At 46.1% G+C, this 25,132-nt stretch overlaps 5 non-coding genes across 5 annotated transcripts; 2 read left to right on the forward strand and 3 right to left on the reverse strand.

Moving 5' to 3' along the window:
• Positions 1-17,663: 17,663 nt before the first annotated feature.
• Positions 17,664-17,744, forward strand: TRNAS-CGA (transfer RNA serine (anticodon CGA)). Its single transcript has one exon. It is a non-coding gene; the product is annotated as a tRNA-Ser (tRNA).
• Positions 17,745-19,090: 1,346 nt separating this feature from the next.
• TRNAS-AGA (transfer RNA serine (anticodon AGA)) lies at positions 19,091-19,172 on the forward strand. The gene has a single exon. It is a non-coding gene; the product is annotated as a tRNA-Ser (tRNA).
• Positions 19,173-21,934: 2,762 nt separating this feature from the next.
• Positions 21,935-22,006, reverse strand: TRNAC-GCA (transfer RNA cysteine (anticodon GCA)). The gene has a single exon. It is a non-coding gene; the product is annotated as a tRNA-Cys (tRNA).
• Positions 22,007-23,553: 1,547 nt separating this feature from the next.
• TRNAS-UGA (transfer RNA serine (anticodon UGA)) lies at positions 23,554-23,635 on the reverse strand. Its single transcript has one exon. It is a non-coding gene; the product is annotated as a tRNA-Ser (tRNA).
• Positions 23,636-24,580: 945 nt separating this feature from the next.
• On the reverse strand, positions 24,581-24,662 carry TRNAS-CGA (transfer RNA serine (anticodon CGA)). The gene has a single exon. It is a non-coding gene; the product is annotated as a tRNA-Ser (tRNA).
• Between the last annotated feature and the right edge of the window lie 470 nt (positions 24,663-25,132).

Here is a 25,132-nt window from a genome sequence, read left to right on the forward strand (position 1 = left end):
TCACGTCGTGGTGGAGCTTATTTGTTGCTATTGAAATAGCACTTCTACTCAGCTAGATGCAGGGGAATAGGAGAGGTTTGGAGGGAGCGCGCACGGCTACACAGAATGACTCTGGGCTGGGTGACTCTTCCAAATTCTTCCCGCGTGTTGTAATCATACACGATCCCATACCATGCCTGAATTGATGGGAACAGTAAAAAAATACGAGTAATTAGACTTAATGTCCGCCTCTGTGGTGTAGTTGTTAGTGTGATTAGCTGCCACCCCCGGAGGTCCGGGTTCGATTCAGGCTCTGCCACGAAATTTGAAAAGTACGAGGGCTGAAACGGGGTCCTCTCAGCCTCGGGAGGTCAACTCATAGAGGTGGGTTCGATTCCCACCTCAGCCATCCTGGAAATGGTTTCCGTGGTTTCCCACTTCTCCTCCAGACAAATGCCATACACGTTGACGTCCGGCGCACTGTCTCAGGGGAAGCTTGGACTTGTCTGTGAAAAACATAGGTCTCCATTGGCGAAGTTGCCAGTTGACGTGGGTACGGGCAAACAGAAGGCGAGGTGCGCGATATTGCTACGTTAAACGGAACGCTCTAAGGCTGCTTCTTCACGAGCAGGTAAAACGCCGCTGTTCGCCCGCTACAAACCCGTTTGCGGAACAGAACTATGGGGTATTTGTAGAGCTGTCTACACGGGTGGTTTGCACGCCGCGGTTGGACGCGTCCATGAGCGGGCAGGCGGGTCTAACGCCAGCAGAGGCGTTATTCCCGCTAGCGGTAGAACAGCGAATCATACTCCACGTGGCGGCAGTGAGCAGTTCACCCGCCTCTGTCGCACGATAGGAATTGCCTGAAGTGTAGTATACTTTTTACTAGCTGATGTACCTGTGCTTCGCTACGGAATTCTACATTGTATACAGAATTCCAGGTTGGGTAGTGTATATGTTGTGAGCAAGATTGTATTAAGTTCCATAGCTCTTAACGTTACCCTTGAAACGCGACGAGAAAGTCGCCGAACGCCTTTTCTAATATGAAGACTGTACGAGGTTTGTCCGGAAAATACGTATAAAAGTTGAATAATAACTTTATTTGACAATTATTCAGGTATTACAATATGGTCTCCTTCAAAGTACTCTCCCTGAGACAAGATGCACTTCTGCCAACGCCGTTTCCACTGTTGATAACATTGTTGAAAGTCTTCAGTTGTGATGCTGTTCAGATGCCGTGTCGTTTCTCCCTTGATGGCTTCCACATCACCCAAGTGCCGCCCCCGAAGCACCATTTTGCATTTCGGGAACAGGAAGAAGTCACAAGGGGCTAAATCGGGTGAATAAGGCAGGTGGTCTGTCACGGTGATTGAGCTTCGGGCCAAAAACTCACGCACAACGAGCGACGTGTGAGCGGGCGCATTGTCGTGATGAAGGATCCACCTGCCCCCTTGTGCCAAATCCGGTCGAACTCGGGCCACACGAGCTCTGAGACTTGATGTTGATGCGCTGTTCCTCAATCAGAGAGAGCTCCATACCGACGGCAGGTGAAAACGGGTAACTTTCAACAAGCAGCCGCACACTGCTACTGACACGCAGAGCTCTCCCACTCGAACTGAGCATTGAGAAGATTGGCGACAACAGCAGTGCCACCTGGCGGCGTCTCCACGATACGTGATACGTCACCCCGACGGATTTATACGTATTTTCCGGACAAACCTCGTATTAGGGAATATCCATTGTAACAATAGGCCCGCTTGCCTACCGTCAGTCAAAATCAAGTTGGGGAGCATTATAATGGCAGACACTCAATCTCCACCTGCCTTTTTTACATCCTCAGAAAGACTGTCTTAGTCATTTTCCCAACTGAAATTAACATAGGTCATTATAATGATGTTAGTAGGAATGACACGATTAAAAGCAATCTTTTGATATGAAATACTCGATCAAATGAAAAACCACGCATTTTCTCACTTTTAATGAACAGTACTACGCTGGCGATCTAACAATCCAAATTTTCAGAGCTGGAGTGACCAAGCCGCAGACAATCGTGATCCGTGAACACTCTTCGTCTTTTGTTTCGGGGAGAGGGGGGGGGGGCAGGGTCGAATAGTGGAGAGTCCGAGGGCAAAACCTATGCCCTTTTACTACTCTGTTTCCTAGCAATACACAATGAATCGGAAAATCTCAATTCACAACACTGGCGGGGGAAGAAACGATTTGACCTGGAGGCAAATTCTTCCTCAAAGCCAGAGGAGAAAGCCCCTCTTCACGACTAATTTAGAATAAAATGAATATAGATTTAATAAAAGTGAAGCGGAAGAAGCTTTTCTTAAGAAACGGCTCTTTTCAGGGTTGAATTTTGAATTATTTAGTGAATTGTAGTGCTATAATTTGGAGTAGACCTAAATTGTAATTCTAAACCAGGTCATACTACTACTACTACTACTACTACTACTACTATTGAGTGAGCCTCTGCCTTAAATGTGCACACTGCTCATTCAAAACAGCGCGTCAGAGTAGGGATGGAATAGCTGGAATACTATGATGAACCAGTGTGTTACGTACCAGCAGTATCAGGAAATGTATGAACCAGAGGAATGGAATGCTAAAGATGAACGTTTTCTAACTCCCCAGCTATTTCCCGCCAATATTCAGTCAGGCTGTTATACTCTGTACGCAGCAGTAATCCCATCTATCGGAGTTAAGCGGCATCATGAGAGACAAAGAACATCACAACAAACAATGGTCAATAAAATGTTATTGTTGATGAATGTTATGCGCTTTCGATATAGTAGGCCTTCACGTTTAGTTTTCTTCCGACTCTGAAATACCACTCTTATCATAGTCGGTGTGGTGAAACTGAATAAAACATAAAGGTAAGGGTGTATTCTGCTCGAAGACAGGTTCGAACCTCCGTAGATGTGTGCCTGAGCCGGAGTTTACGTGCGGTGGAGTGGCCAGTTCTTTTCCGCTCCTCCATTCCCTTACCCCACCAACAGCGTGTGGCAACCAATCCCAAGCTTGACCACGCCCTTCTTATTTTCTTCTTCATCTGTTTACCCTCCAGAGTCGGTTTTTTCCCCGGACTCAGCGAGGGATCCCACCGCTACCACCTCAAGGTACGTGAAGGTCCCTGTTTACCTCAGCCACGGCCGGTCAAATGTTGCCATGTCAAGAGAGCGATATTTTGAACTATCAATATTTACCGAGCAAGTGGCTACGTGGTCTGCGTGGTTGTCTCTGTTATCATAGCCGGTACGGTAAACATGTCATAGATATAAATGATCGGAAATTTAATTATGTAGAACTTGTAGCGGAGATCTCACGGGATCCGGTGTGGCAACCCATCCCAATCTTGACCACGCCCAATGTTGCTTAACTTCGGAAATCTCACGGGATCCGATGTTTCAACACGGCTACGGTCTTTGGCAATAAAACATAAATGATCGGAAATTGCATTATCTCTAACTTTTGTTATGCAGTACTTTTCGATAGGACCAATAACTTATTGTAGGTAATAAAAAATATATTCTAGGTGCCTTTTCCTAAACTGCAGTTTCATCCAGGGTGAATAAAATTGTTTATAGCTTAGACTGTAGTTTCTTATTCCCTCACTCTATGTACCGATTTTCATCATATTCTGTTAGCCCATTTTCTCCTGGTTCGGCGTTGATATGACTTAGCAACAAAAATATAAATTCATGAATGTCTCTGTTATTATAGCCGGTACGGTAAACATGTCAGAGATATAAATGATCGGAAATTTAATTCTGTATAACTTGATTTATGTAATATTTATTTATAAGACAACTACAAATATAAATATTTGAGAATTAAATTTCAGGTCTTGACCTAAACTACCACATTACTAGTTTAGTAATACGCAACTTAATAAGTTCAAAAAGCTCACCGAATGAAGCAACTGACATTCTATAATATTGGAAAAATATTTTCCGGATAGTTCCTGTGTTCGCACAACTTTAAATGGAATTGTCCAGTGGTGAGCCGATTCGATAACACAGGGTGAGTCCACCAACGTCTTTTCTTACCAGGTTTACATTTTAATATTGCTAATAACTGTAGTTTAACAGCTCCGACAACACAACCTATTTGTACGACATCCATCATTACAGTATGGCGGGTTTATCGCTGGTGGAGAATGGCTGCGCGTGTCGCCGGCGTTTTTGGCGCTGTTTACAGGCGTCAATTCAACCGCTCATGTAGAACAGGCAAAAAGTTTGAGCGTTCAGGCGGGCGAACAGCGGCGTTTTACCTGCTCGTGGAGAATCAGCCTAACAGGGCGTCTGGGTCGTAAGGACAGTTCTCGTAACCTGTTTCTTACTGTCTTGTCAGACTCCGTAACTCCAGTGACCCCCCTGAGGTTCTATAGCAGTTGCTGAACAACGCCGCAACGCACAGATGGTCAGGTATCGGTCATCGTGTGGAGTTGTCATGCGTCCACGACCTTTCCAAACCTCCTTCTGAACCGGGCTGTTTCATTGTAGTGATTCCACAAGCGGTAAATAACTGACGGATAGACATTGAGATCCACTGGAACACGACGAAAAGTCCATCCTTCCTGGATTAAAGTGACGGCACTTGTGACTTGAACCTCGTTAAGATGTCTCGTGGGATGTGCTGGTTGACGTACGACGTGCTAATGTTACCGCAAGTAGTCTGTGTACCTCACAACGACACACGACCGTACACCCCATTAACATTGTTTCGAGCGATCATCTGACGGTTTAATGCATGGCTACGTCTAAAGATGGAGTATAACTTCGATTTGACATACCCTGAGTAGCTAAGGTCTCAAGGTATGCTGTACGACAATTGGAACTCCATCTACCAAATAAACGTCCACATACCAGACCCCTATTTTATTTTGAACTGTGTACTTAGCAAGACAGGAGATAAGAGAGTTCGAATGAGCAGGTATCCTGAATTGATAGAAACAGAAATGGAAGAAGCTCTTTGGGCAAGAGAAAAGATGAATAGGAAAGGTGAAATAGGCTAATGTCTTGGTTTTGTCTAAAACCCAGCAGGAAAGTTCCCCATAGGCAACAAAGAATTGTTCCTTGATTTTGGAACACCACAGGATAACCGATATCTGCCCATCTGTGCGTTGTGGCGTTGTTCAGCAACTGCTAGAGAACTGCAACAGTACCTCAGGAGGGTCACTGGAGTCACGGTGTCTGATAAGACAATAAGGAACAGGTTTACAGAAGTGCGTATGTACAAATATGTAGGGGTTACATTAAGTGGTCAAAAGTCATGGGAAGACACTGACTTTGATTTTAATAAAAAGTTGCTTCTCTGAGAGCCTTCACATTACTGTATATGGCATTGGCCTAATTTCGCTGCGGACAGAACTCGACCGTACATGATATTCGCAGTTTATCACTGCGGACGGGAAGCACGCCTGTGCAGGTAGCACCCATTCGATTCCAAAGCCAACTCCTTAACCACTCGAAACTTGCAGCTGCATGTATGTTATTCCCCATTATGAATTATTCTTCGGGTCGCCTCTATAGCGTAGTGGTTAGTGTGATTAAACGTCACCCCCGAAGGCCCGGGTTAGATTTCCGGCTCTGCCACGAACTTGAAAAGTGGTACGAGGGCTGGAATGGGGTGCACTCAGCCTCGTGAGGTCAAATGAGCACAGGTGGGTTCGATTCCCACCTCACCAATCCTGGAAGTGGCTTTCCGTGGTTTCCCACTTCTCCACCAGGCAAATGCCGGCATTGTACTTAACTTAAGGCTAGGGTTCGCCTCCTTCCCTCTTACTTGTCTGTCCCTTCCAATCTTCCCATCCGCCCGCAAGGCTCCTGTTCAGCATAGCAGGTGAGGCCGCTTGGGCGAGGTACTGGTCATCCTCCGCAGTCATATCCCTCGACCCAATGTCTCAATGTCCAAGACAAAGCCCTTGAGGCGGTAGTGGTGGGATCCCTCGCTGAGACCGAAGGAAAAACCAATTCCGGAGATTAAACAAATTAAGAAGACTAATTCTTCTCTAGGTACTTATAATTATGGTAAATGGATTCCGCAGATTTTCGTTACGGACACGATTCGAACATCTGCGCATACAACCCATTAGTTTTCGAGTTCAACTCCTTAACCATTTTTAAAGCGATTATTTGAATTTCTTAATATTTTTTCTTATTTTTCTCTTTTATTTCCTGCTTGAATTTCCTTTGATTTTCTATTTAAGGATGATACACACACCCATTCCCTGAGTCAGTGGAAATAATCAATTACGGTTAAAATCCGCTATCCGGCCGGGAACCAATTTTTAGGGGGCACCTGGGTTTGAACCGGGGACCTCTCGATCTGGAGTAGAATGCCCTTCCACTGAGCTATACCACCGTCTTGTCAACAGAACAGATGCATGTCTTGTGATCAGTTGTAATCGAACAAATGAAACGATATGTATTTTATATATTGTGTAAGTGCTGAACTGGTCATCCTCTCCAGTTGTATCCCGCGACCCAGAATCTGAAGCTCCAGGGCACTGCCCTTGAGGTGGTAGAGGTGGGATCCCTAGCTGAGTCCGAGGGAAAAGCCAACCCTGGAGGGTAAACAGATTAAGAAAGAAAGAAGTATAAGAGCTGAGCGAGGAATTACTACTCAAGAGTACAGGGCGACTATAGGTCGATGGTACGGACGTGTGAAGCGTGAGCATGCGGCGTATGCGAAGAGTACCTGGGAAGAACAATAATTGCAGGTATCGTTGATGGCGGCAGCAGTGTAGCAGTACTACTTGAGATAGGGGTTTTCAAGATGAATCCTGGTCCTGTACCAGTGGGATTGGCTGGGAAGAGATGGAGAAGATGCAACAAATACTTAGAGAGGCGTGTCAGGTGAAACAAACTAGCGACCTCATTAGGGAACAGTATAACGAAATGAAGGAGTTACAAGAATGTGTTAAAGAAGAACGGAGAATAATAACAGAGAAGGATGTGCAGTATGGGGGTGAGCTAGAAATACTGTAGGCCAAAGTAAAGGGTTTAGATGAGGAGTTGAGACATTTAATCCGACAAGGTTATATGGCCGTCCGCCTCTGTGGTGTAGTGGTTAGTGTGATTAGCTGCCACCCCGGAGGCCCAGGTTCGATTCCCGGTTCTGCCACGAAATATGAAAAGTGGTAGGAGAGCAGGAACGGGGTCCACTCAGACTCGGGAGCTCAAATGAGTAGGGATTGGTTCTATTCTTACATCTGCCATCCTGGAAGTGGTTTTCCGTGCTTTACTACTTCACCGCCAAGCAAATGCCGGGATGGTACCTAACTTAAGGTAACTCAAGGCCACGGCCGTTTCCTTCCCATCCCCCACCAAGGCCCCTGTTTAGCGGAGCAGGTGAGGCCTCCTGGGCGAGGTACTGGTTATTCTCCCCTATTGTATTCCCCGACCCAATGTCTCACGCTCCAGGACACTGCCCATGAGGCGGTTGAGGTGGGATGCCTCGCTGAGTCCGGTGGAAAAATCAACCCTGGGGGTAAGCAGATTAAGAAGAGAAGAAGGATTTTAACTATGTCTATCATTATTTGGATGACGTGGTTATTTATTCTGAAACTTTTGAAGATCATCTTCAACACCTCCATGAAGTTCTGTCGCGTCTTCGTAAAGGTTGTATTTCGGTCAAACTCTCTAAGATATAATTTGCCAAGCCCCAAATATCATTTCTTGGGCATATTGTTTCACCTAACGGCGTTTCCGTTGATCACTTTTGAAACCAGGTCCTTCGAGAGTTTAGTCCTCTCAAGGATGTAAAAGGTATCACAATTTTTGTTGGTAAGATTAACTTTTCCGTAAGAAGGAGACAACCATAATGGACTGTTGTGGCAACCATGGGGCCCCTAGCTGAGTATATTATCGCTTCCACTTACTTGCGCTAGGCCCCTCATTCTCCTCCTTCTATCTGACCTTACTTAGACAACACTGTCTCTTTTAACCCCGAGGTCTGAGGAGTCTTGATTTACATACACATCTTTTCTCAGTCCGGTAGTTTTTTGAAGGTGATCAAATACGTCAGGCTCGTGTCGGAAGATTTATTGACACGTCAAAGCATTGAAGTGGCACAAAATTCCGGCATCTCGGTGTCTCTGAAAACCGCCAAAGTAGTTAGTTGGACGTAAAAGCAATAACATTTTATAGGTTGTTCTCAGTTCATACCCGGCCCTGTATAAAAACGGGACTAGAGCTGCTCACACACCATTGTTTGTATCTTGTGTGGACAATTTGAAGAGAATTATGTTGAAATAATATTCAGAAACTTTTAGTGGCAAGTTGAACGAGACTACCTGCGCGAAGAACAGCGTAATTCAATCTGCTGAAAGCAGAAGATGAAAGAGACGTTTTAGTTCACTTTTTAAAGGACTCATTCTTACATATCGTCCTATGACTCCTCTGCGTAAGATACAGCAAGAGCATTAATTACATGAGCGCTGCGGTGTCCGAGTGGTTAGGGAGTTGGGCTCGGAATCCAATGGATTATCCCCGCATAGGTTCGAATCCTGTCTGCAGTGAGAACTTTGTACAATTGAGTAGACATGTTATTTGAATTATTAATCCGGAACGTAACGTGTTAGTGGTTAGTGACGAATACTCATAAGTAACGCACCTACCCGCGTTGTGTGGGCTCACGTATTCGTAACACTCGTAACGTTTATTAACTTTCTGAAAGAACAATTTCAAATTTTAAACAAATGAATGTAGCGTTGATAATAGTAGTTTAAAGGAGAATTAAAACGTAAGCTTTTTCCTGACCGTGTTGCTTTTCTCTTCTATTACACTGTTGCTATGTAATGCTATCTTTTATTTTTGCAAACTTATACATACTCCTATTTCAGGAATGCATCTCTGGTGAGTGTGATTAGCTGCCAGCCCGGAAGAACTGGTTGGATTCCCGTTTCTATCACGAGATTTAAAAAGTGGTACGAGGGCTCGAACAGGGTCCGGGGGTTGCAGCTAATCGCACTAACCACTACACCACACAGGCGGACCATTTTTAAAACGATTATTTAATTTCTTATTATGTTTGTCTTGTTTTTGTCATTATTTGCTTGTTTTTCTTTGATTTTCCATTTAAGGATGATACACACGCCGATTCCCCGAGTCATTGGAAATAACCAAGTGCGGTTAAAGTGCGCAATCCGGCCGGGAATCAAACCGGAGTCCAAAAACTGTAGGGGGCACCCGAATTTGAACTGAGGACCTCTCGTTCTGCGGTCGAACGCTCTACCACTGATCTACTCCCCGTCATGCCAACACAGCAGCTGCATGTGTTGTGTTAAGTTGTAACCTAACCAACGAAGCGATATGTATTGTGTGTGAAGTGCTGAGCGAGGAATCACTGCTCAACAGTACAGGGCCACTAAAGGTCGTTGGTACTGACGTGTGAAGTGTGAGCATGCGGCATATGCGAAGAGTAACTGGGAAGAATACGGATTGAAGGTATCGTTGATGGCAGAAGCAGTGGCAGCAATACTACTCGTAATAGGGTGTTTCGAGATGAATCCTGGTCCCGTACCAGTGGGATTGTCTGGGAAGAAATGGAGAAGATGCAAGAAATAGTCAGAGAGGCGTGTCAGGTTGAACAAGCCAGGGACCTCATTCGGGAACAGTATAATGAAATTAAGGAGTTATAAAGAGGAACTGAGAATGATAAAAGAGAAGGGTGTGCAGAATGCTAGTGAGTTAGAAATACTAAAGTCCAAATTAAAGGGTTTAGAGGAGGAGTCGAGACATGTAATGCGACAAGGAAATATGGCCAACCAGAAAACACGGTGGAATATTATTTTCGTCTGTGGTGTACAGGAGAGTGATACTGAAAATGTACACGATTCTGTGAGTAAGATTTTGGACGTTATACAAAATTGTATGGAGGTAAATTGCAGTGAGACAGGCATTGATGACGTGCATAGAGCGGGGAGATGGAAGGAAAAGAGTCCAAAAAAAGTCAGCTTATTATCCGTTCTGATGGTAAATTAAATTTCAAGGAACACTAGGAACATAAAATCAAAAAAGAAGGAACATGGACAACGATAATATCATGGAGTAGAGAATTCAAAGCGAACCAAATCAAAATCTCTTTATGAGGTGTCTACCTCGGTGGCAAATGGTACACTAAAATACATTATTGTCAAGCACCACATTTTAAATTAACAAGAGAAGTAAATTTTTCTAGAATTCTGCAAGGAACTCTGGACTCAAGGCGTACATACGAGGACAGCGGTGGTGATGGTAATCGGTGGCGAGCTTGGACAGAGTGCAGCCATATAAAACGGATGAGTAGCAACAGATAGATGTGACGCGCACGACAGGTGGAATGTTAGGATCAATGATAGTGCTTGTGCAGCAACATGTTTAACTGCAGACACTAGAGAGGTTCAGTGCTCTGCAAGGAAGAGAACAGACAGCTGTACCTGCTTACAGCCGGGTCGTGTTACGTTCAGGAGTCAGCAGAGGAATCGAAGGAAGGAGGAAAGAAACAAAGGCCACAGGTAAAACTTTATATTTAAAGGACTTATGGTTCAAAAAGGAGAAGTCAATGAGGACAATATGCACAAGGAAATTATTTGTTCATTAGAAGGCAGTATATTAGAAGTAGAGAAATCGAGGGTAATAAGAAGTATGGTTACCAACCTGACAGATGGTAAAGCTAAAAAATAGCTAGAATTGAGACTGGGGTGTGTGAATGTAGGGAGATTTTTAAGGAAGATAAGGAAGGATGAGCTGAAAAAATTAATGGCCGAAATGGACATTATTACCTTTGTTGAGTGTTGAGTTGCATCAGGATACGAAGTCCACGTCGATGGTTTTAAGGTAGATGGTTCAAAAGAATTAGGGGAACATGTTTTTGAACGTAAGCCATGCTCCACAAAACAATGTCTCACACCCTAGTACGAGGGGTGTATTATATTCTTTTACACTTTATTTTTTGTACGTCCGGGTGTGGTTCACATATCACTTTTGAAGGTCGTGACGTGTAACTAGTGTCTTTTTTCACCGTTTGGTAGCAGCACACACACAGGTGCCAACGAATTCACTCGTCATAGCCATTTCACAACAACACTGTCAGCGTAGGAGCAAACCACACGGAAAGCAACCGTCAGGGACAAAGCTATACGACTTGCTTCCTGAGGAAGGAAGGCGTGACCACTGCAGAAATTCATCGGCGCTTGGTGGCACTCTGTGAAGAGCATGCGGCGTCACGGAAACAGTTTGAAACTGGGTGGAAGGTTGTAAAACAGGGCGCTCATCTGTGGACAAGGAACCAATTCTGTAAGGAATTTTATAGTGTCAACACCAGGCAACATTGCCCGGGTCGAACAGCCCATCCAAGGAAACAAATGCTTCACATTTACGGAAATGGATGCAGTGACGGGAATTATCCGAAACACCCTGCAGCGAACCGTATACGGCCACTTACAGTTGGGGAAGGTGTCATCCACGTGGGTGCCCAATTCTTGTCTGCAGACGAAAAGCAGAGGCGTGTGGACGTGTGCAGAGAACTTTTCCAATGCCATGATCAAGATCCAGACGACTTCATGGCTAGACTTTTGACTGGTGATGAGATATGGCTCCATTACCATGAGCCACAAACGAAACAACAATCGAAGCAATGGAAGCATATGGAAAATCCACCGCCAAAGAAATGTCGAACAGTGCCATCAGTTGGACTTCTGCAGTGGTAACACCTTTTTTTTCCATAGGAAGCAAGTCGTATAGCGCTCTCCCTGACGGTTGCTTTCCATAATGTCTGCTCCTACGCTGACAATGTTTTTATGAAATGGCTATGACGAGTGCATTCGTTGACACCTGTGCATGTGCTGCTACCCAACGGTGGAACAAGACACTAGTTACACCTCACCACTTGCAAAAGTGAAATTTACCCATACCCAGGTGTACAAGAAAAGTGTAAAGCAATATAGTACGCCCTTCGTATATTACCAACTAAATATACCTTACCGTTGAAGTATACGAAAGAACATCGATGGATTCGCGTTCATTTTCAAAACACAAACGGAAATGTCCAAATAGGAGCAAAGAAAAAGTGAAAATGGTCCTCCAGGGTGGATTTTTATCACAGCTGGAGAGCTTTAGTATAGTTTATGTCCACGGCGAGCATTTATTACAGTTTGATACCTACGTGGCATGCTGCGTAAAAGTCGGCGGAGGTCACGTTACGGTATCCCATTCTTCAATGAGAGCCTATACGTGGTCCTGGAGAGTCTGTGGTGGAACAGAACGCCCACGAACTCTTCTGTCGAGCCTATACTACACATGCTCGATGGGATTAAGGTCGGGACTCACTACCGGCTATTCCATCTCTTGAATGTCCAGTTCTCGCAAGACAGCTCTGGTGATGCGCGCTATCATTGTCGTGCATGAGTACGAATTCGAGGCCGACATCGTATGCAGCAACCAACACATGCTGTAGCAGTATCTTCTCGATGTACCCCGCAGTGGTAATATTACCACGGACGACGAAAAGATCCATACGGCCATCAATACTGATGTCACTTCACAGCATCACAGAACCTTGTCCGATTCGGTCGCCTTCCTGGACAACATTTGGCCTGTACTGCTCACCACGGCGTCTCCATACACGTTGACGTCCATCACACTGTCTCAGGGGAAGCCTGGACTCGTCTGTGAACAACACAGGTCTCCATTGGCGAAGTTGCCAGTTGACGTTGTTACGAGCAAATAGAAGGTGAGCTGTGCGATGTTGCTGTGTTTAACGGATCACTCGAACAGGACATCTGGGTCATAAGGACACTTCTCTTAACCTGTTCCTTACTGTCTGGACAAACACCATGACTCCAGTGACCCTCCTGAGGTCTTGTTGCAGTTCCCTGGCAGTTGCTGAACAACGCCGCAACGCACAGACATCAGTCATGGTGTGGGGTTGTCATGCGTCCACGACCTTGCCCAACACTCCTACTGAACTGGGCTGTTTCATAGTAGTGATTCCACAAGCGGTGAATAAATGACAGAGAGTCATTGAGATCCACAGCAACACAACGAAAAGTCCGTCCTTCCTGGACTGAAGTGACTTGAAGTTCGTTAACATGTCTCATGGGATGTGCTGGTTGACATACAACGTGCTCATATGACCGCAGTAGTCTGTGTGCCTCACAAAGGCACACGAGGGCACCGCTATTCACATTGTTTGAGCGATCACCTGACAGTTTAATACATGGCTACGTTTTCAGATGGAGTAAAACTTCGATTTGACATACCCTGAGTAGCTAAGGTCTCAAGGTATCCTGTACGACAATTGGAATGCCATCTACCAAATAAACATTCATATACCAGACGTTAGAAAACATGTTCCCCTATTTTATTTTGAACTGTGTACTTAGCAAGACAGGAGATAGGAGGGTTCAAATGGGCAGATATCCTGAAGTGATAGAAACAGGAATGGAAGAAGCTCTTTGGATAAGAGTAAAGATGAACTGGAACGGTGAAATAAGCTTATGTCTTGGTTTTGTCTACAACCCAGCGGAAGGTTACCCATTTGCAAACAAATATTTGTTCCTTGAGTTCGGAACCCCACACGATCACTGATATCTGACCATCTGTGCGTTGCGGCGTTGTTCAACAACTGCCAGAGAACTGTAACAATACCTCAGGAGGGTCATTGGAGTCACGGTGTCTGACAAGACAGTAAGGAACAGGTTAATAGAAAGTGAGTATGTACGAAGATGGAGGTGTTACAATGAGTCGTCAAAAGTCATGGGAAGACATTGAAGTTGATTTTAATAACGATTTGCTGCTCTGCGAGCCTTCACATTACCGTATATGGCATTCGCCGCATTTCATGCGGGCAGGATTCGCACTTGTGCGGGTAGCACCTATTCGATTCCAAATCCAACTCCTTAACCACTCGGACCCACAGCTGCGTGTATGTTATAATACCCCATTAAGAATTCTTCCGGTCCGCCTCTGTGGTGTAGTGGTTAGTGTGATTAGCTGCCAACCCCGGAGGCCCGGGTTCGATTCCCGGCTCTACCAGGAAACTTGAACTGGTCGGGGGAGAATGACCAGTACCTCGCCCAGGCGGCCTCACCTGCTATGCTGAACAGGGGCCTTTTGGAGGGATGGGCAGATTGGAAGGGATAGGCAAGGAAGATGGAAGTTAGGTACCATCCCGGCATTCGCCTAGAGGAGAAGTGGGAAACCACGGAAAACCACTTCCACGATGGCTGAGGTGGGAAACGAACCCACCTCTACTCAGTTGACCTCCCGAGACTGAGTGGACCCCGTTCCAGCCCTCGTACCACTTTTCAAATTTTCGTGGCAGAGCCGGGAATCGAACCCGGGCCTCCGGGGGTGGCAGCTAATCACGCTAACCACTACACCGCAGAGGCGGGCTGGTCCTGTACCAGTTAGATTGGCTGGGAAGACATGGACAAGATCCGAGAAATACACAGAGAGGCGTGTCAGGTGAAACAAACTAGGGACCTAATTCGGGAACAGTATAATGAAATCCTCCCGCAAGGCTCCTGCTCAGCATAGCAGGTGAGAACGCCTGGACGTGGTACTTGTCACCCTCCCCAGTTGTATCCCCAACCCAATGTCTCATGGTCCAAGACACTGCCCTTGAGGCGGTAGAGGTGGAATCCCTCGCTGAGGCCGAAGGAAAGCCAACCCTGGATGGTAAACAAATTAAGGAGTTAAAATAATGTGTTAATGAGGAACTGAGGATAATAACAGAGAAGGGCGGACAGTATGGTGGTGAGTTAGAAATACTGTAGGCCAAAGTAAAGGGTTTAAATGAGTTCAGACATACAGTATAATCCGGCAAGGAAATATGGCCGTCCGCCTCTGTGGTGTAGTGGTTAGTGTGAATAGCTGCCACTCCCGGAAGCCCGGGTTCGATTCCCGTTTCTGACCCGAAATTTTAAAAGTGGATGATGGCTGGAACGGGGTCCATTCAGACTGGGGAGGTCAAATGAGTAGAGGTTGGTTCGATTCTCACCCCTGCCATCCTGAAAGTGTTTTTCCGTGGATTTCCACTTCACCTCCAAGCAAATGCCGGGATGGTACCTATCATAATGTAACTCAAGGCCATGGCCGCTTCCTTCTCTCTTCCTTTTCTATCCCTTCCAAACTTCTCATTCTCCGCAAGGGCCCTGTTCAGCATAGCAGGTGTGTCCGGCGCGAGGTGATGTTCATTCTCCACAGATGAATCTCCCGACCCATGCCCCCCGCTCCAGGACACTGCCCTGGAGGCGGTAGACGTGGGATCCCTCCCTGAATCCGAGGGGAAAAACCCTGGAGGGTAAACAGATTAATAAGAAGGTTTAGTGACAAAGTTGGAGGAGACCACCTGCGCGGAGAACAGCGTAATTCGATATGCTGAAAACAGAAGAGGAAGGAGACGTTTTAGTGTACTCTTCTAGACTAATTCTTACGCAACTCTCGTATGACTCCTCCGTATTAGACTAGTAACTGAAGATCGCATCCTAACTCCTTTACTAGCTTTATAAATATACTAACCTGAATTTAAATTGAAAAATTACTATTCATTAAATAAAATACACGATCGTCGGACCTTGCACTCACACTTACTTCTTACCTGATCACTTACACATACGTTACTTGAAGGGCGCCAGCTACAACTCAGTGCAGCAATAAGATAATGAGATTCTTGAATATCTCTACGGTGTGGGATAATAAGCTTACTTTTGACAACATATCATGTAAGTTCTGGGAAACGGAGATTGGCGTTTGGTTTCCCCGTTACATTTCAGGTTATCTAATTCTGTTATTGAAATAATACGATGAATTCATTTGATAGAACAAAATATATTCTTTAAATTGTATAGAAAAAATAGTAAGTCTTTATACGAAAAAACAGATGAGAACATTAAATTATGACATTGCAACTGAAAGAAACTAGGCATGAATTTGAATTCTTCTTGACGGGACATTTAACAATTATACACAAAATTTATCCCTCACTTTTTCACTTGTCTGTACCTTCAACACTTGGAGTGTAATTACGACGTATTCCTTTGATCTGATGTTTACTGTAGATGTATCAAGCCTAATTTGGTGATGTATCCTTTTTGTTTCATTGACGACTACGTACCCATGTGACTGCTTCTTCTCCATATCATATGACTTCTTGGTAAGTGTATCCTTCTATGACTCCATGGTAAGCCTTTCCGTCGGTATCTTCAACTAAGTGACCGACCAACTGTGGCCTAACTTTCTCAATAACCAATGACTAATGACTCACTGAGTCCTCTCCATCTCGTTCACTCCTTTTTTTTTGCTGGTTGCTTTACGTCGTACCGACGTAAATAGGTCTTATGGCGACGTTGGACAGGAAAGGGCTAGAAGTGGGAAGGTAGCGGTCGCGGCCTTAATTAAGGTACAGCCCCAGTATTTGCCTGGTGTGAAAATGGGAAACCACGGAAAACCATTTTCAGGGCTGCCGAGAGTGGGGTTCGAACCTACTATCTCCCGAATACTGGATACTGGCCGCACTTAAGCGACTGCAGCTATCAAGCTTGGTCTCGTTAACTCCTTGAATGTTCACTAATACATTTGGCTTCTTTACTGTTCAGCTTTCGTTTAACTAATGACTGACGCTACAATATGCAGCCACCTTATGTAGACTGGTTGACACACCTACGTAATCTCCAGAAATAACTATGACCTACTCCCACTCCGCGACAAATGTTTCACACTATGGCGAAATCACCCGCAGCACCCAGAAGGTATCTCCAAGAACGTGAGCTCACCGCTAAATACGCACGATGACGTAGCGATGACTTGGCAGTAACGCCAGCAGTATTGCACAATGTAGCAATACACATCTGATATACAACAACTCTTACTGTAATGTCTTTAGTGTTAATCTACAGACACGCATATATGCATACATTTAGCTACAGTCACGCAAGAGACAAACATTGCAGAATTGAATTGAATAATAATTATAATACAATAATAGTAATCTCACAGATAAAATAATAGTACGGACATAACAATAATCATCATCATCATCATCTGTTTACCCTCCAGGTTCGGTTTTTCCCTCGGACTTAGCGAGGGATCCCACCTCTACCGCCTCAAGGGCAGTGTCCTGGAGCTTCAGACTCTTGGTCTGGGGATACAGCTGGGGAGTATGACCAGTACCTCGCCCGGGCGGCCTCACCTGCTATGCTGAACAGGGGCCTTGTGGAGGGATGGGAAGATTGGAAGGGATAGACAAGGAAGAGGGAAGGAAGCGGCCGTGGCCTTAAGTGAGGTACCATCCCGGCATTCGCCTGGAGGAGAAGTGGGAAACCACGGAAAACCACTTCCAGGATGGCTGAGGTGGGAATCGAACCCACCTCTACTCAGTTGACCTCCCGAGGCTGAGTGGACCCCGTTCCAGCCCTCGTACCACTTTTCAAATTTCGTGGCAGAGCCGGGAATCGAACCCGGGCCTCCGGGGGTGGCTGCTAATCACGCTAACCACTACACCACATAGGCGGACCATAACAATAATAATGATATAATTAATAATAATAATAATAATATTAATAATAATAATAATAATAATAATATCACAGATGAAATAATAATAATAAAATTACATACATCACCTTGTAACGGGATATGAACTGTTACATAACCGTGCGTATAAGACACAGCAAGAGGAATACTTGTAGTAGCGCTGCGGTGTCCGTGTGTTAAGGAGTTGGACTCGAAATCCAATGGGCAATGCCTGCACAGGTTCGAATCCTGTCCGCAGCGGCAGTTTTTGACAAGTGAATATACGTGATATTTTTTGATCGAGGTATTTCACAGAAACGAGGCGTGTTATTGTCACACACTGGTGATAAATATTCATGTGTAACGCATATGGCCCTGTTCTGTGAAAGTATGTGTTTGTTTCAATAGTAATTTCAGTAACTTCTTGAAAGAACTATCATCATCATCATCATCTGTTTACCCTCCAGGTTCGGTTTTTCCCTCGGACTTAGCGAGGGATCCCACCTCTACCGCCTCAAGGGCAGTGTCCTGGAGCTTCAGAATCTTGGTCGGGGGATACAACTGGGGAGTATGACCAGTACCTCGCCCAGGCTGCCTCACCTGCTATGCTGAACAGGGGCCTTGTGGAGGGATGGGAAGATTGGAAGGGATAGGCAAGGAAGAGGGAAGGAAGCGGCGGAAAGGAAGCGGCCGTGGCCTTCAGTTAGGTACCATCCCGGTATTCGCCTGGAGGAGAAGTGGGAAACCACGGAAAACCACTTCCAGGATGGCTGAGGTGGGAATCGAACCCACCTCTACTCAGTTGACCTCCCGAGGCTGAGTGGACCCCGTTCCAGCCCTCGTACCACTTTTCAAATTTCGTGGCAGAGCCGGGAATCGAACCACAGAGGCGGACTGAAAGAACTATTTGACAGAGAAATATAGCGTTGACAATAGTGGTTTTAAAGTGGAATTAAAACATCAGTCCACGTCTGTGGTGCAGTGGTTGTCTTGATTAGGTTAGCGTGATTAGCTTACACCCTCGGAGGCCTGGGTTCTATTCCCGGCTATGCCACGAATTTTTAAAACTGGTATAATGTCTGGAACGGGGTACACTGAGCATTGTGAGATCAACTGAGTAGAGGGAGGTCCGATTCCCACCACAGCTATCCTCGAAGTTGTTTTGCGTGTTTTCCCACTTCTCCTTCAGCAAATGCAGATGGTACCTAACTTACGGCTACGGCTACCCTTCAAACTTGCCCATGCACCCACAAGGCCCATGTTCATCATGTGATGTACTGATCCTCCTCCCCAGTTTTTTCCCGGACGAACAGTTTCACGCTCCAGTACACCGCCCTTGATGCGGTAGAGCGTAAAACCTACCCTGGAGTGTAAACCGATAATTATTAGATAATAATGGAGGCAATTACTTTTATTTTTTACCCTCCCATCACTGCAGGCATCGTGTAAGATCGTATATGATTCCAACACCCGGGAAGAGTTCGGAAGAGTCATTCTCTGTAGCCGTGCGCGCTCCCTCCAAACCTCTCCTATTCCCCTGCATCTAGCAGAGTAAGGTTGAAACAGAAGTGCTATTTGAATAGTAACAAATATACGCTATGACGTGAGCTGTGGTGTCCGAGTGGTTAAGGAGTTGGACTAGAAATCCAATGGGTTCTACCCGCACAGGTTCGAGTCCTGTCCGCAGCGGTATTTTTTTGTCTATTTTTGAATAGGATATAATATAAATACTGCCAGAACGGTATAAACCTATCCAAAGGTACTGCTATATAGATAAGGAAATCAATAGTAGCTCCAAAAACTGATGAGTATCAAGGAGGTTTAGAAAGGGCAGATCATCTGCAAAACACATCCTGAACCTAAAATTGATCATTGCATACCAGAAACAGAGAAACAAGAAATTTATGCTCACATTTGTGGACTTCCAGAAGGATTACCATTCCGTGGAAAGGGAAGCAGTGAACCATATCGTAGAGGAAATGAGTCTAAATAGAGAGACCTCATTGGGTCACATAGCTATCAGCTTGCATTCAGGAGATAGTGGGTTGGAACCCCACTGTCGGCAGCCTGGAAGATTGTTTTCCGTGGATTCTCATCTTCACACTAGGTAAATGTTGTGCTGTACCTTAATTAAGGCCACGGTCACTTCCTTCCCATTCCCAGCCATTTCCTCTCCCATCGTCGCCGTAAGATGTATTTGTGTCGGTGTGACGTAAGGAATTATATAAATAATGAATTACTAGAAATTCGTATAGTGTATAAGGAAATCCTTCAAAAATCATTCACCCCAATACTGTCATGTCTTGACGCAGACCACGTAGCCACTTGCTCGGTAAATATTGATACTTTAAAATACCGCTATCTTGACATGGCAACATTTGACTGGCCGTGGCCGAGGTAAAAAGGGACCTTCTATACCTTGAGGTGGTAGAGGTGGGATCCCTCGCTGAGTTCGGGGAAAAAACCGACTCTGGAGGGTAAACAGATGAGGAAGAAAAAGAATAAGGAGAAGAAGAAAAGTAAACGGATTAAGGGGAAAAGAGAGAAAGAAAGATAGAATGAAGAAACTTCTTAGAATTAGGCCGTAATATGGTTCCGTTTAGGAGCTGTTGGGAAACGTTCTGATTTTTTTCTTTCTTCCTTAATCTGTTTACCCTCCAGGGTTGGCTTTTCCCTCGGACTAGGCGAGGGATCCCACCTCTACCGCCTCACGGGCAGTGCCCTGGAGCTTCAGACTCTGGGTCCAGGGATACAACTGTGGAGGATGACAAGTACCTCGCCCAGGCGGCCTCACCTGCTATGCTGAACAGGGGCCTTGCGGGAGGATGGAAAGATTGGAAGGGATAGACAAGAAAGAGAGAAGAAAACGGCCGTGGCCTTAAGGTAAGTATCATCCTGGCATTTGTCTGGAGGAGAAGTTTGAAACCACGGAAAACCACTTCCAGGTTGGCTGAGGTGGGAATCGAACCCACCTCTAGTCAGTTGACCTCCCGAGGTTGAGTGGACCCCGTTCCAGCCCTCGTACCACTTTTCAAATTTTGTGGCAGAGCCGGGAATCGAACCCGGACCTCCGGGGGGTGGCAACTAATCACACTAACTACTGAACCACAGAGGCGGTTCTGATATTTTTATGGAGCAAAACTATGGCTCCTTTTTTAGAATAAAAATGTACAAGCAAACCATTAATTCCAGGCTAGCTTTCATCTTCAGTATTAATTTGTTGACGCTAGTGTATGGTTTCAAAGTACTTCTTTCTTTCTTTCTTTCTTTCTTTCTTTCTTTCTTTCTTTCTTTCTTTCTTTCTTTCTTTCTTTTTTTCTTAATCTGTTTACCCTCCAGGCTTGGTTTTTTCCTCGCACTCAGCCAGGGAGCACACATCTAGCGACTTAAGGACAGTGTCCAGAAGTCTGAGACTTTGGGTCGGGGGATACAAGAGCGGAGGAGGACCTGTATCTCGCCCAGGTGGCGTCACCTGCTATGCTGAACACGGGACTTGTGGAAGGACGGGAAGTTTGGAAGGGTCAGACCAGGAAGAGGGAAGGAAGCGGCCGAGGCCTTAAGTTAGGTACCAGTGGGAAACCACGGAAAACCGCTTCCAGGATGGCTGAGGTGGGAATCGAACCCACCTCTACTCAGTTGACGTTCCGAGGCTGAGTGGACCCCGTTTAAGCCTTCGTACCACTTTTCAATTTTCGTGTCTGACCCGTGCAACGGACCTGCTCCTCCGGGAGCGGCAGCTAATCACGGTAACCGTGATACCATAGAGGCGGTGAATTTAAAGTTTTGCTATAAAATTCAAATACGATATCATCATTTGTAAAATTCTGGCTGGTAGTTCAATAACAGTCCGCCTCTGTGGTGTAGTGGTTAGCATGATTAGCTGCCACCCCCGGAGGCCCGGGTTCGATTCCCGGCTCTGCCACGAAATTTGAAAAGTGGTACGAGGGCTGGAACGGGGTCCACTCAGCCTCGGGAGGTCAACTGAGTAGAGGTGGGTTCGATTCCCACCTCAGCCATCCTGGAAGTGGTTTTCCGTGGTTTCCCACTTCTCCTCCAGGCGAATGCCGGGATGGTACCTAACTTAAGGCCACGGCCGCTTCCTTCCCTCTTCCTTGCCTCTCCCTTCCAATCTTCCCATCCCTCCACAAGGCCCCTGTTCAGCATAGCAGGTGAGGCCGCCTGGGCGAGGTACTGGTCATACTCCCCAGTTGTATCCCCCGACCAAGAGTCTGAAGCTCCAGGACACTGCCCTTGAGGCGGTAGAGGTGGGATCCCTCGCTAAGTCCGAGGGAAAAACCGAACCTGGAGGGTAAACAGATGATGATGATGAGTTCAATAACATTCGACTTAAGGACAATACACACATCCAGTCCCTGATTCAATGGAAATAACCAATATTACGGTTAAAATCCGCTATGCGGCTGGAAATCGAACGTGGGGCCAAAATGTTTAGGGGGCACCCGGGTTTGAACCGGGGACCTCTCGATCTGCAGTCGAATGCTCTACCACTGAGCTACACCCCCGTCCTGCGTAGAGGCCAGCTACATGTGGTGTGCTCAGTTGTAATCGAACAAATGAAGTGATAAGTATTCTGTGTAAGTGTTGAGCGAGGAACTACTACTCAACAGTACAGGGCGACTGTAGAGGAGGAGTTGATAGATGTAATATGACAAGGAAGTGTGGCCAACCAGAGAACCAAGTGGAATACTATTTTTATTTATGCTGTACACGCGAGTGAAACTGAAATTGTACACGGTGAGCGAATGAGGTTTTGGACGTTATACAAAACTGTCTTCATCATCATCATTTGTTTACCCTCCAGGTTCGGTTTTTCCCTCGGACTTAGCGAGGGATCCCACCTCTACCGCCTCAAGGGCAGTGTCCTGGAGCTTCAGACTCTTGGTCGGGGGATACAACTGGGGAGTATGACCAGTACCTCGCCCAGGCGGCCTCACCTGCTATGCGGAACAGGGGCCTTGTGGAGGGATGGGAAGATTGGAAGGGATAGGAAAGGAAGAGGGAAGGAAGCGGCCGTGGCCTTAAGTTAGGTACCATCCCGGCATTCGCCTGGAGGAGAAGTGGGAAACCACGGAAAACCACTTCCAGGATGGCTGAGGTGGGAATCGAACCCACCTCTACTCAGCTGACCTGCCGAGGCTGAGTGGACCCCGTTCCAGCCCTCGTACCACTTTTCAAATTTCGTGGTAGAGCCGGGAATCGAAGCCGGCCCTCCGGGGGTGGCAGCTAATCACGCTAACCACTACACCACAGAGGCGGACTACAGTATACAAAACTGTATGAAGGTAAATTGTAGTGAGATAGAGATAGATGGCGTGCAGAGTGAAATAGTCCGATTAAAGTCAATCTATTATCGGCTGGAATGGTAAATAAAATTTGAAGGAGCACTAGGAAAATTTAAAAACAAATTGTGAAAAGGAAGATGGGCAAAGATACCATCGTGGAGCAGAGATTCCGCATTAGCTGGCAACCCGGAGGACCGGGTTCGATTTCCGGCTCTGCCACGAAATTTCAAAAGACTTATGAGGAATGGAACGGGGTTCACTCAGCCTCGGGTGGTCAACTGAGTAGAGGAGGGTTCGATTCCCACCTCAGCCATCCTGGAAGTGGTCTTCCGTGGTTTCCCACTTCTCCTCCAGACAAAAGCTGGGATGGTACCTAACTTAAAATCACGGCCGCCTCCTTCCCTCTTTCTTGCCTATCCTTTCCAACCTTCCCATCCTCCACCAAGGTCCCTGTTCAGCATAGCAGGTGAGGCCACCTGGGCGAGGTCATCCTCCCCAGTTGTATCCCCCGACCCAGAGTCTGAAGCTCCAGGACACTGCCCTTGAGGCAGTAGAGGTGGGATCCCTCGCTGAGTCCGAGGGAAAAACCGACCCTGGAAGGTGAACAGGTTAAGAAGAAAGAAAGAAGAATCTGTTCCGCACATGATCTGCCCTTTATAAACCTCCTTGATACTCATCAATTTGTGGAGCTGCAATTGTTTTTCTGCTGTATGTAGCGGTGTCTTTGGAAAGGTTTCATATCTCTCTTGCAAAAAGGGAAAACAACTCGCTGCGGACAGGACTCGAACCTGCGCGGGTAGAACCCATTGGATTTCAAGTCCAACTCCTTAACCACTCGGACACCGCAGCTCATGTCGTGGTAGCGATAATTTGTTATTATTCAAACAGCACTTCTGTCTCAACCTTACTCTGCTAGGTGCAGGGGAATGGAATGGGTTTGGAGGGAGCGCGCACGGCTACAGCTGGGTGGCGCTTCCAAACTCTTCCGGCGTGTTGGAATCATATACGATCTCATACGATGCCTGAAGTGATGGGAACAGTAAACAAATACAAGTAATTGGGATCAATTATTATCTAGTAATTATCGGTTTACACTCCAGGGTAGGTTTTACCTTCTAACGCTTCAAGGGCGGTGTCCTGGAGCGTGAGACTTTTCGTCCGGGATACAACTGGGGAAGAGGATCTGTACAGCACCCAGGCGGCCTCGTTTGCTATGCTGAACATGGCAATAGTGGGGAGAAGTGGGCAGATTTGAAGGTTAGGAAGCGGCAGTGTCCGTGAGTTAGGTACCATCGGCTTTTGCCTGAAGGAGAAGTGGGAAACGACACAAAACCACTTCGAGGATGACTGAGGTTGGAATCGAACCTCTCTCTACTCAGTTGACCTTCCGATGCTGAGTGTACCCCCGTTCCAGCCCAAGTACCAGTTTTCAAATTTCGTGGCAGAGCCGGGAATCGAACCCAGGCCTCCGAGGGCAAAAGCTAATCACGCTAAACTAATCAAGATAACCACTACACCACAACGCGGACTGAAGCTTTAATTCCACTTTAAAACCACTATTATCAACGCTACATTCCTCTTGTTAAATTGTTCTTTCAAGAAGTTACTATAAATTACTATTGCTACGTCATTGTCATTATTAACGTGTAAGACAAAGACATACTTTCACAGAGAGCGGGTATATGCGCTACACGTGAATACCGCGTGTATCTCCGATGTGTGAGAATAACACGCCTCATTCCTGTTGAACACCTCAATCACAAATAGCATGTATATTCCCTTGTCAAAAAGCATCGCTGCGGACAGGATTCGAACCTGTGCGGGCATAGCCCATTGGATTTCGAGTCCAACTCCTTAACCACTCGGACACCGCAGCGCTGAGGGATGCACGTAATCCTCTTAGTATATTTTATTCAGGGGAGTCATAGGAGTGTGATGTAATCATTAGTTTTGAAGAGTGCACTAAACCGTCTCTTTCCTTTTCTGCTTTCAGCTTATCATATTACGCTTTCCTCCGCGCAGGTAGTTTCCTTCAACATTGCCACTAAAAGTTTCTGAATATTATTTCCACATAATTCTCTTTAAATTTTCTACCGTCCGCCTCTGTGGTGTAGTGGTTAGTGTGATTAGCTGCCATCCCCGGAGGCCCGGGTTCGATTCCCACCTCTGCCACGAAATTCGAAAAGTGGTACGAGGTCCGGAACGGGGTCCACTCAACCTCGGGAGGTCAACTGAGTAGAGGTGGGTTCGATTCCCACCTCAGCCATCCTGGAAGTTGTTTTCCGTGGTTTCCCACTTCACCTCCAGGCCAATGCCGGGATGGTACCTAACTTAAAGCCACGGTTG

This window comes from Anabrus simplex, chromosome 3, assembly GCF_040414725.1.
Source record: "Anabrus simplex isolate iqAnaSimp1 chromosome 3, ASM4041472v1, whole genome shotgun sequence".
NCBI lineage: Eukaryota > Metazoa > Arthropoda > Insecta > Orthoptera > Tettigoniidae > Anabrus > Anabrus simplex.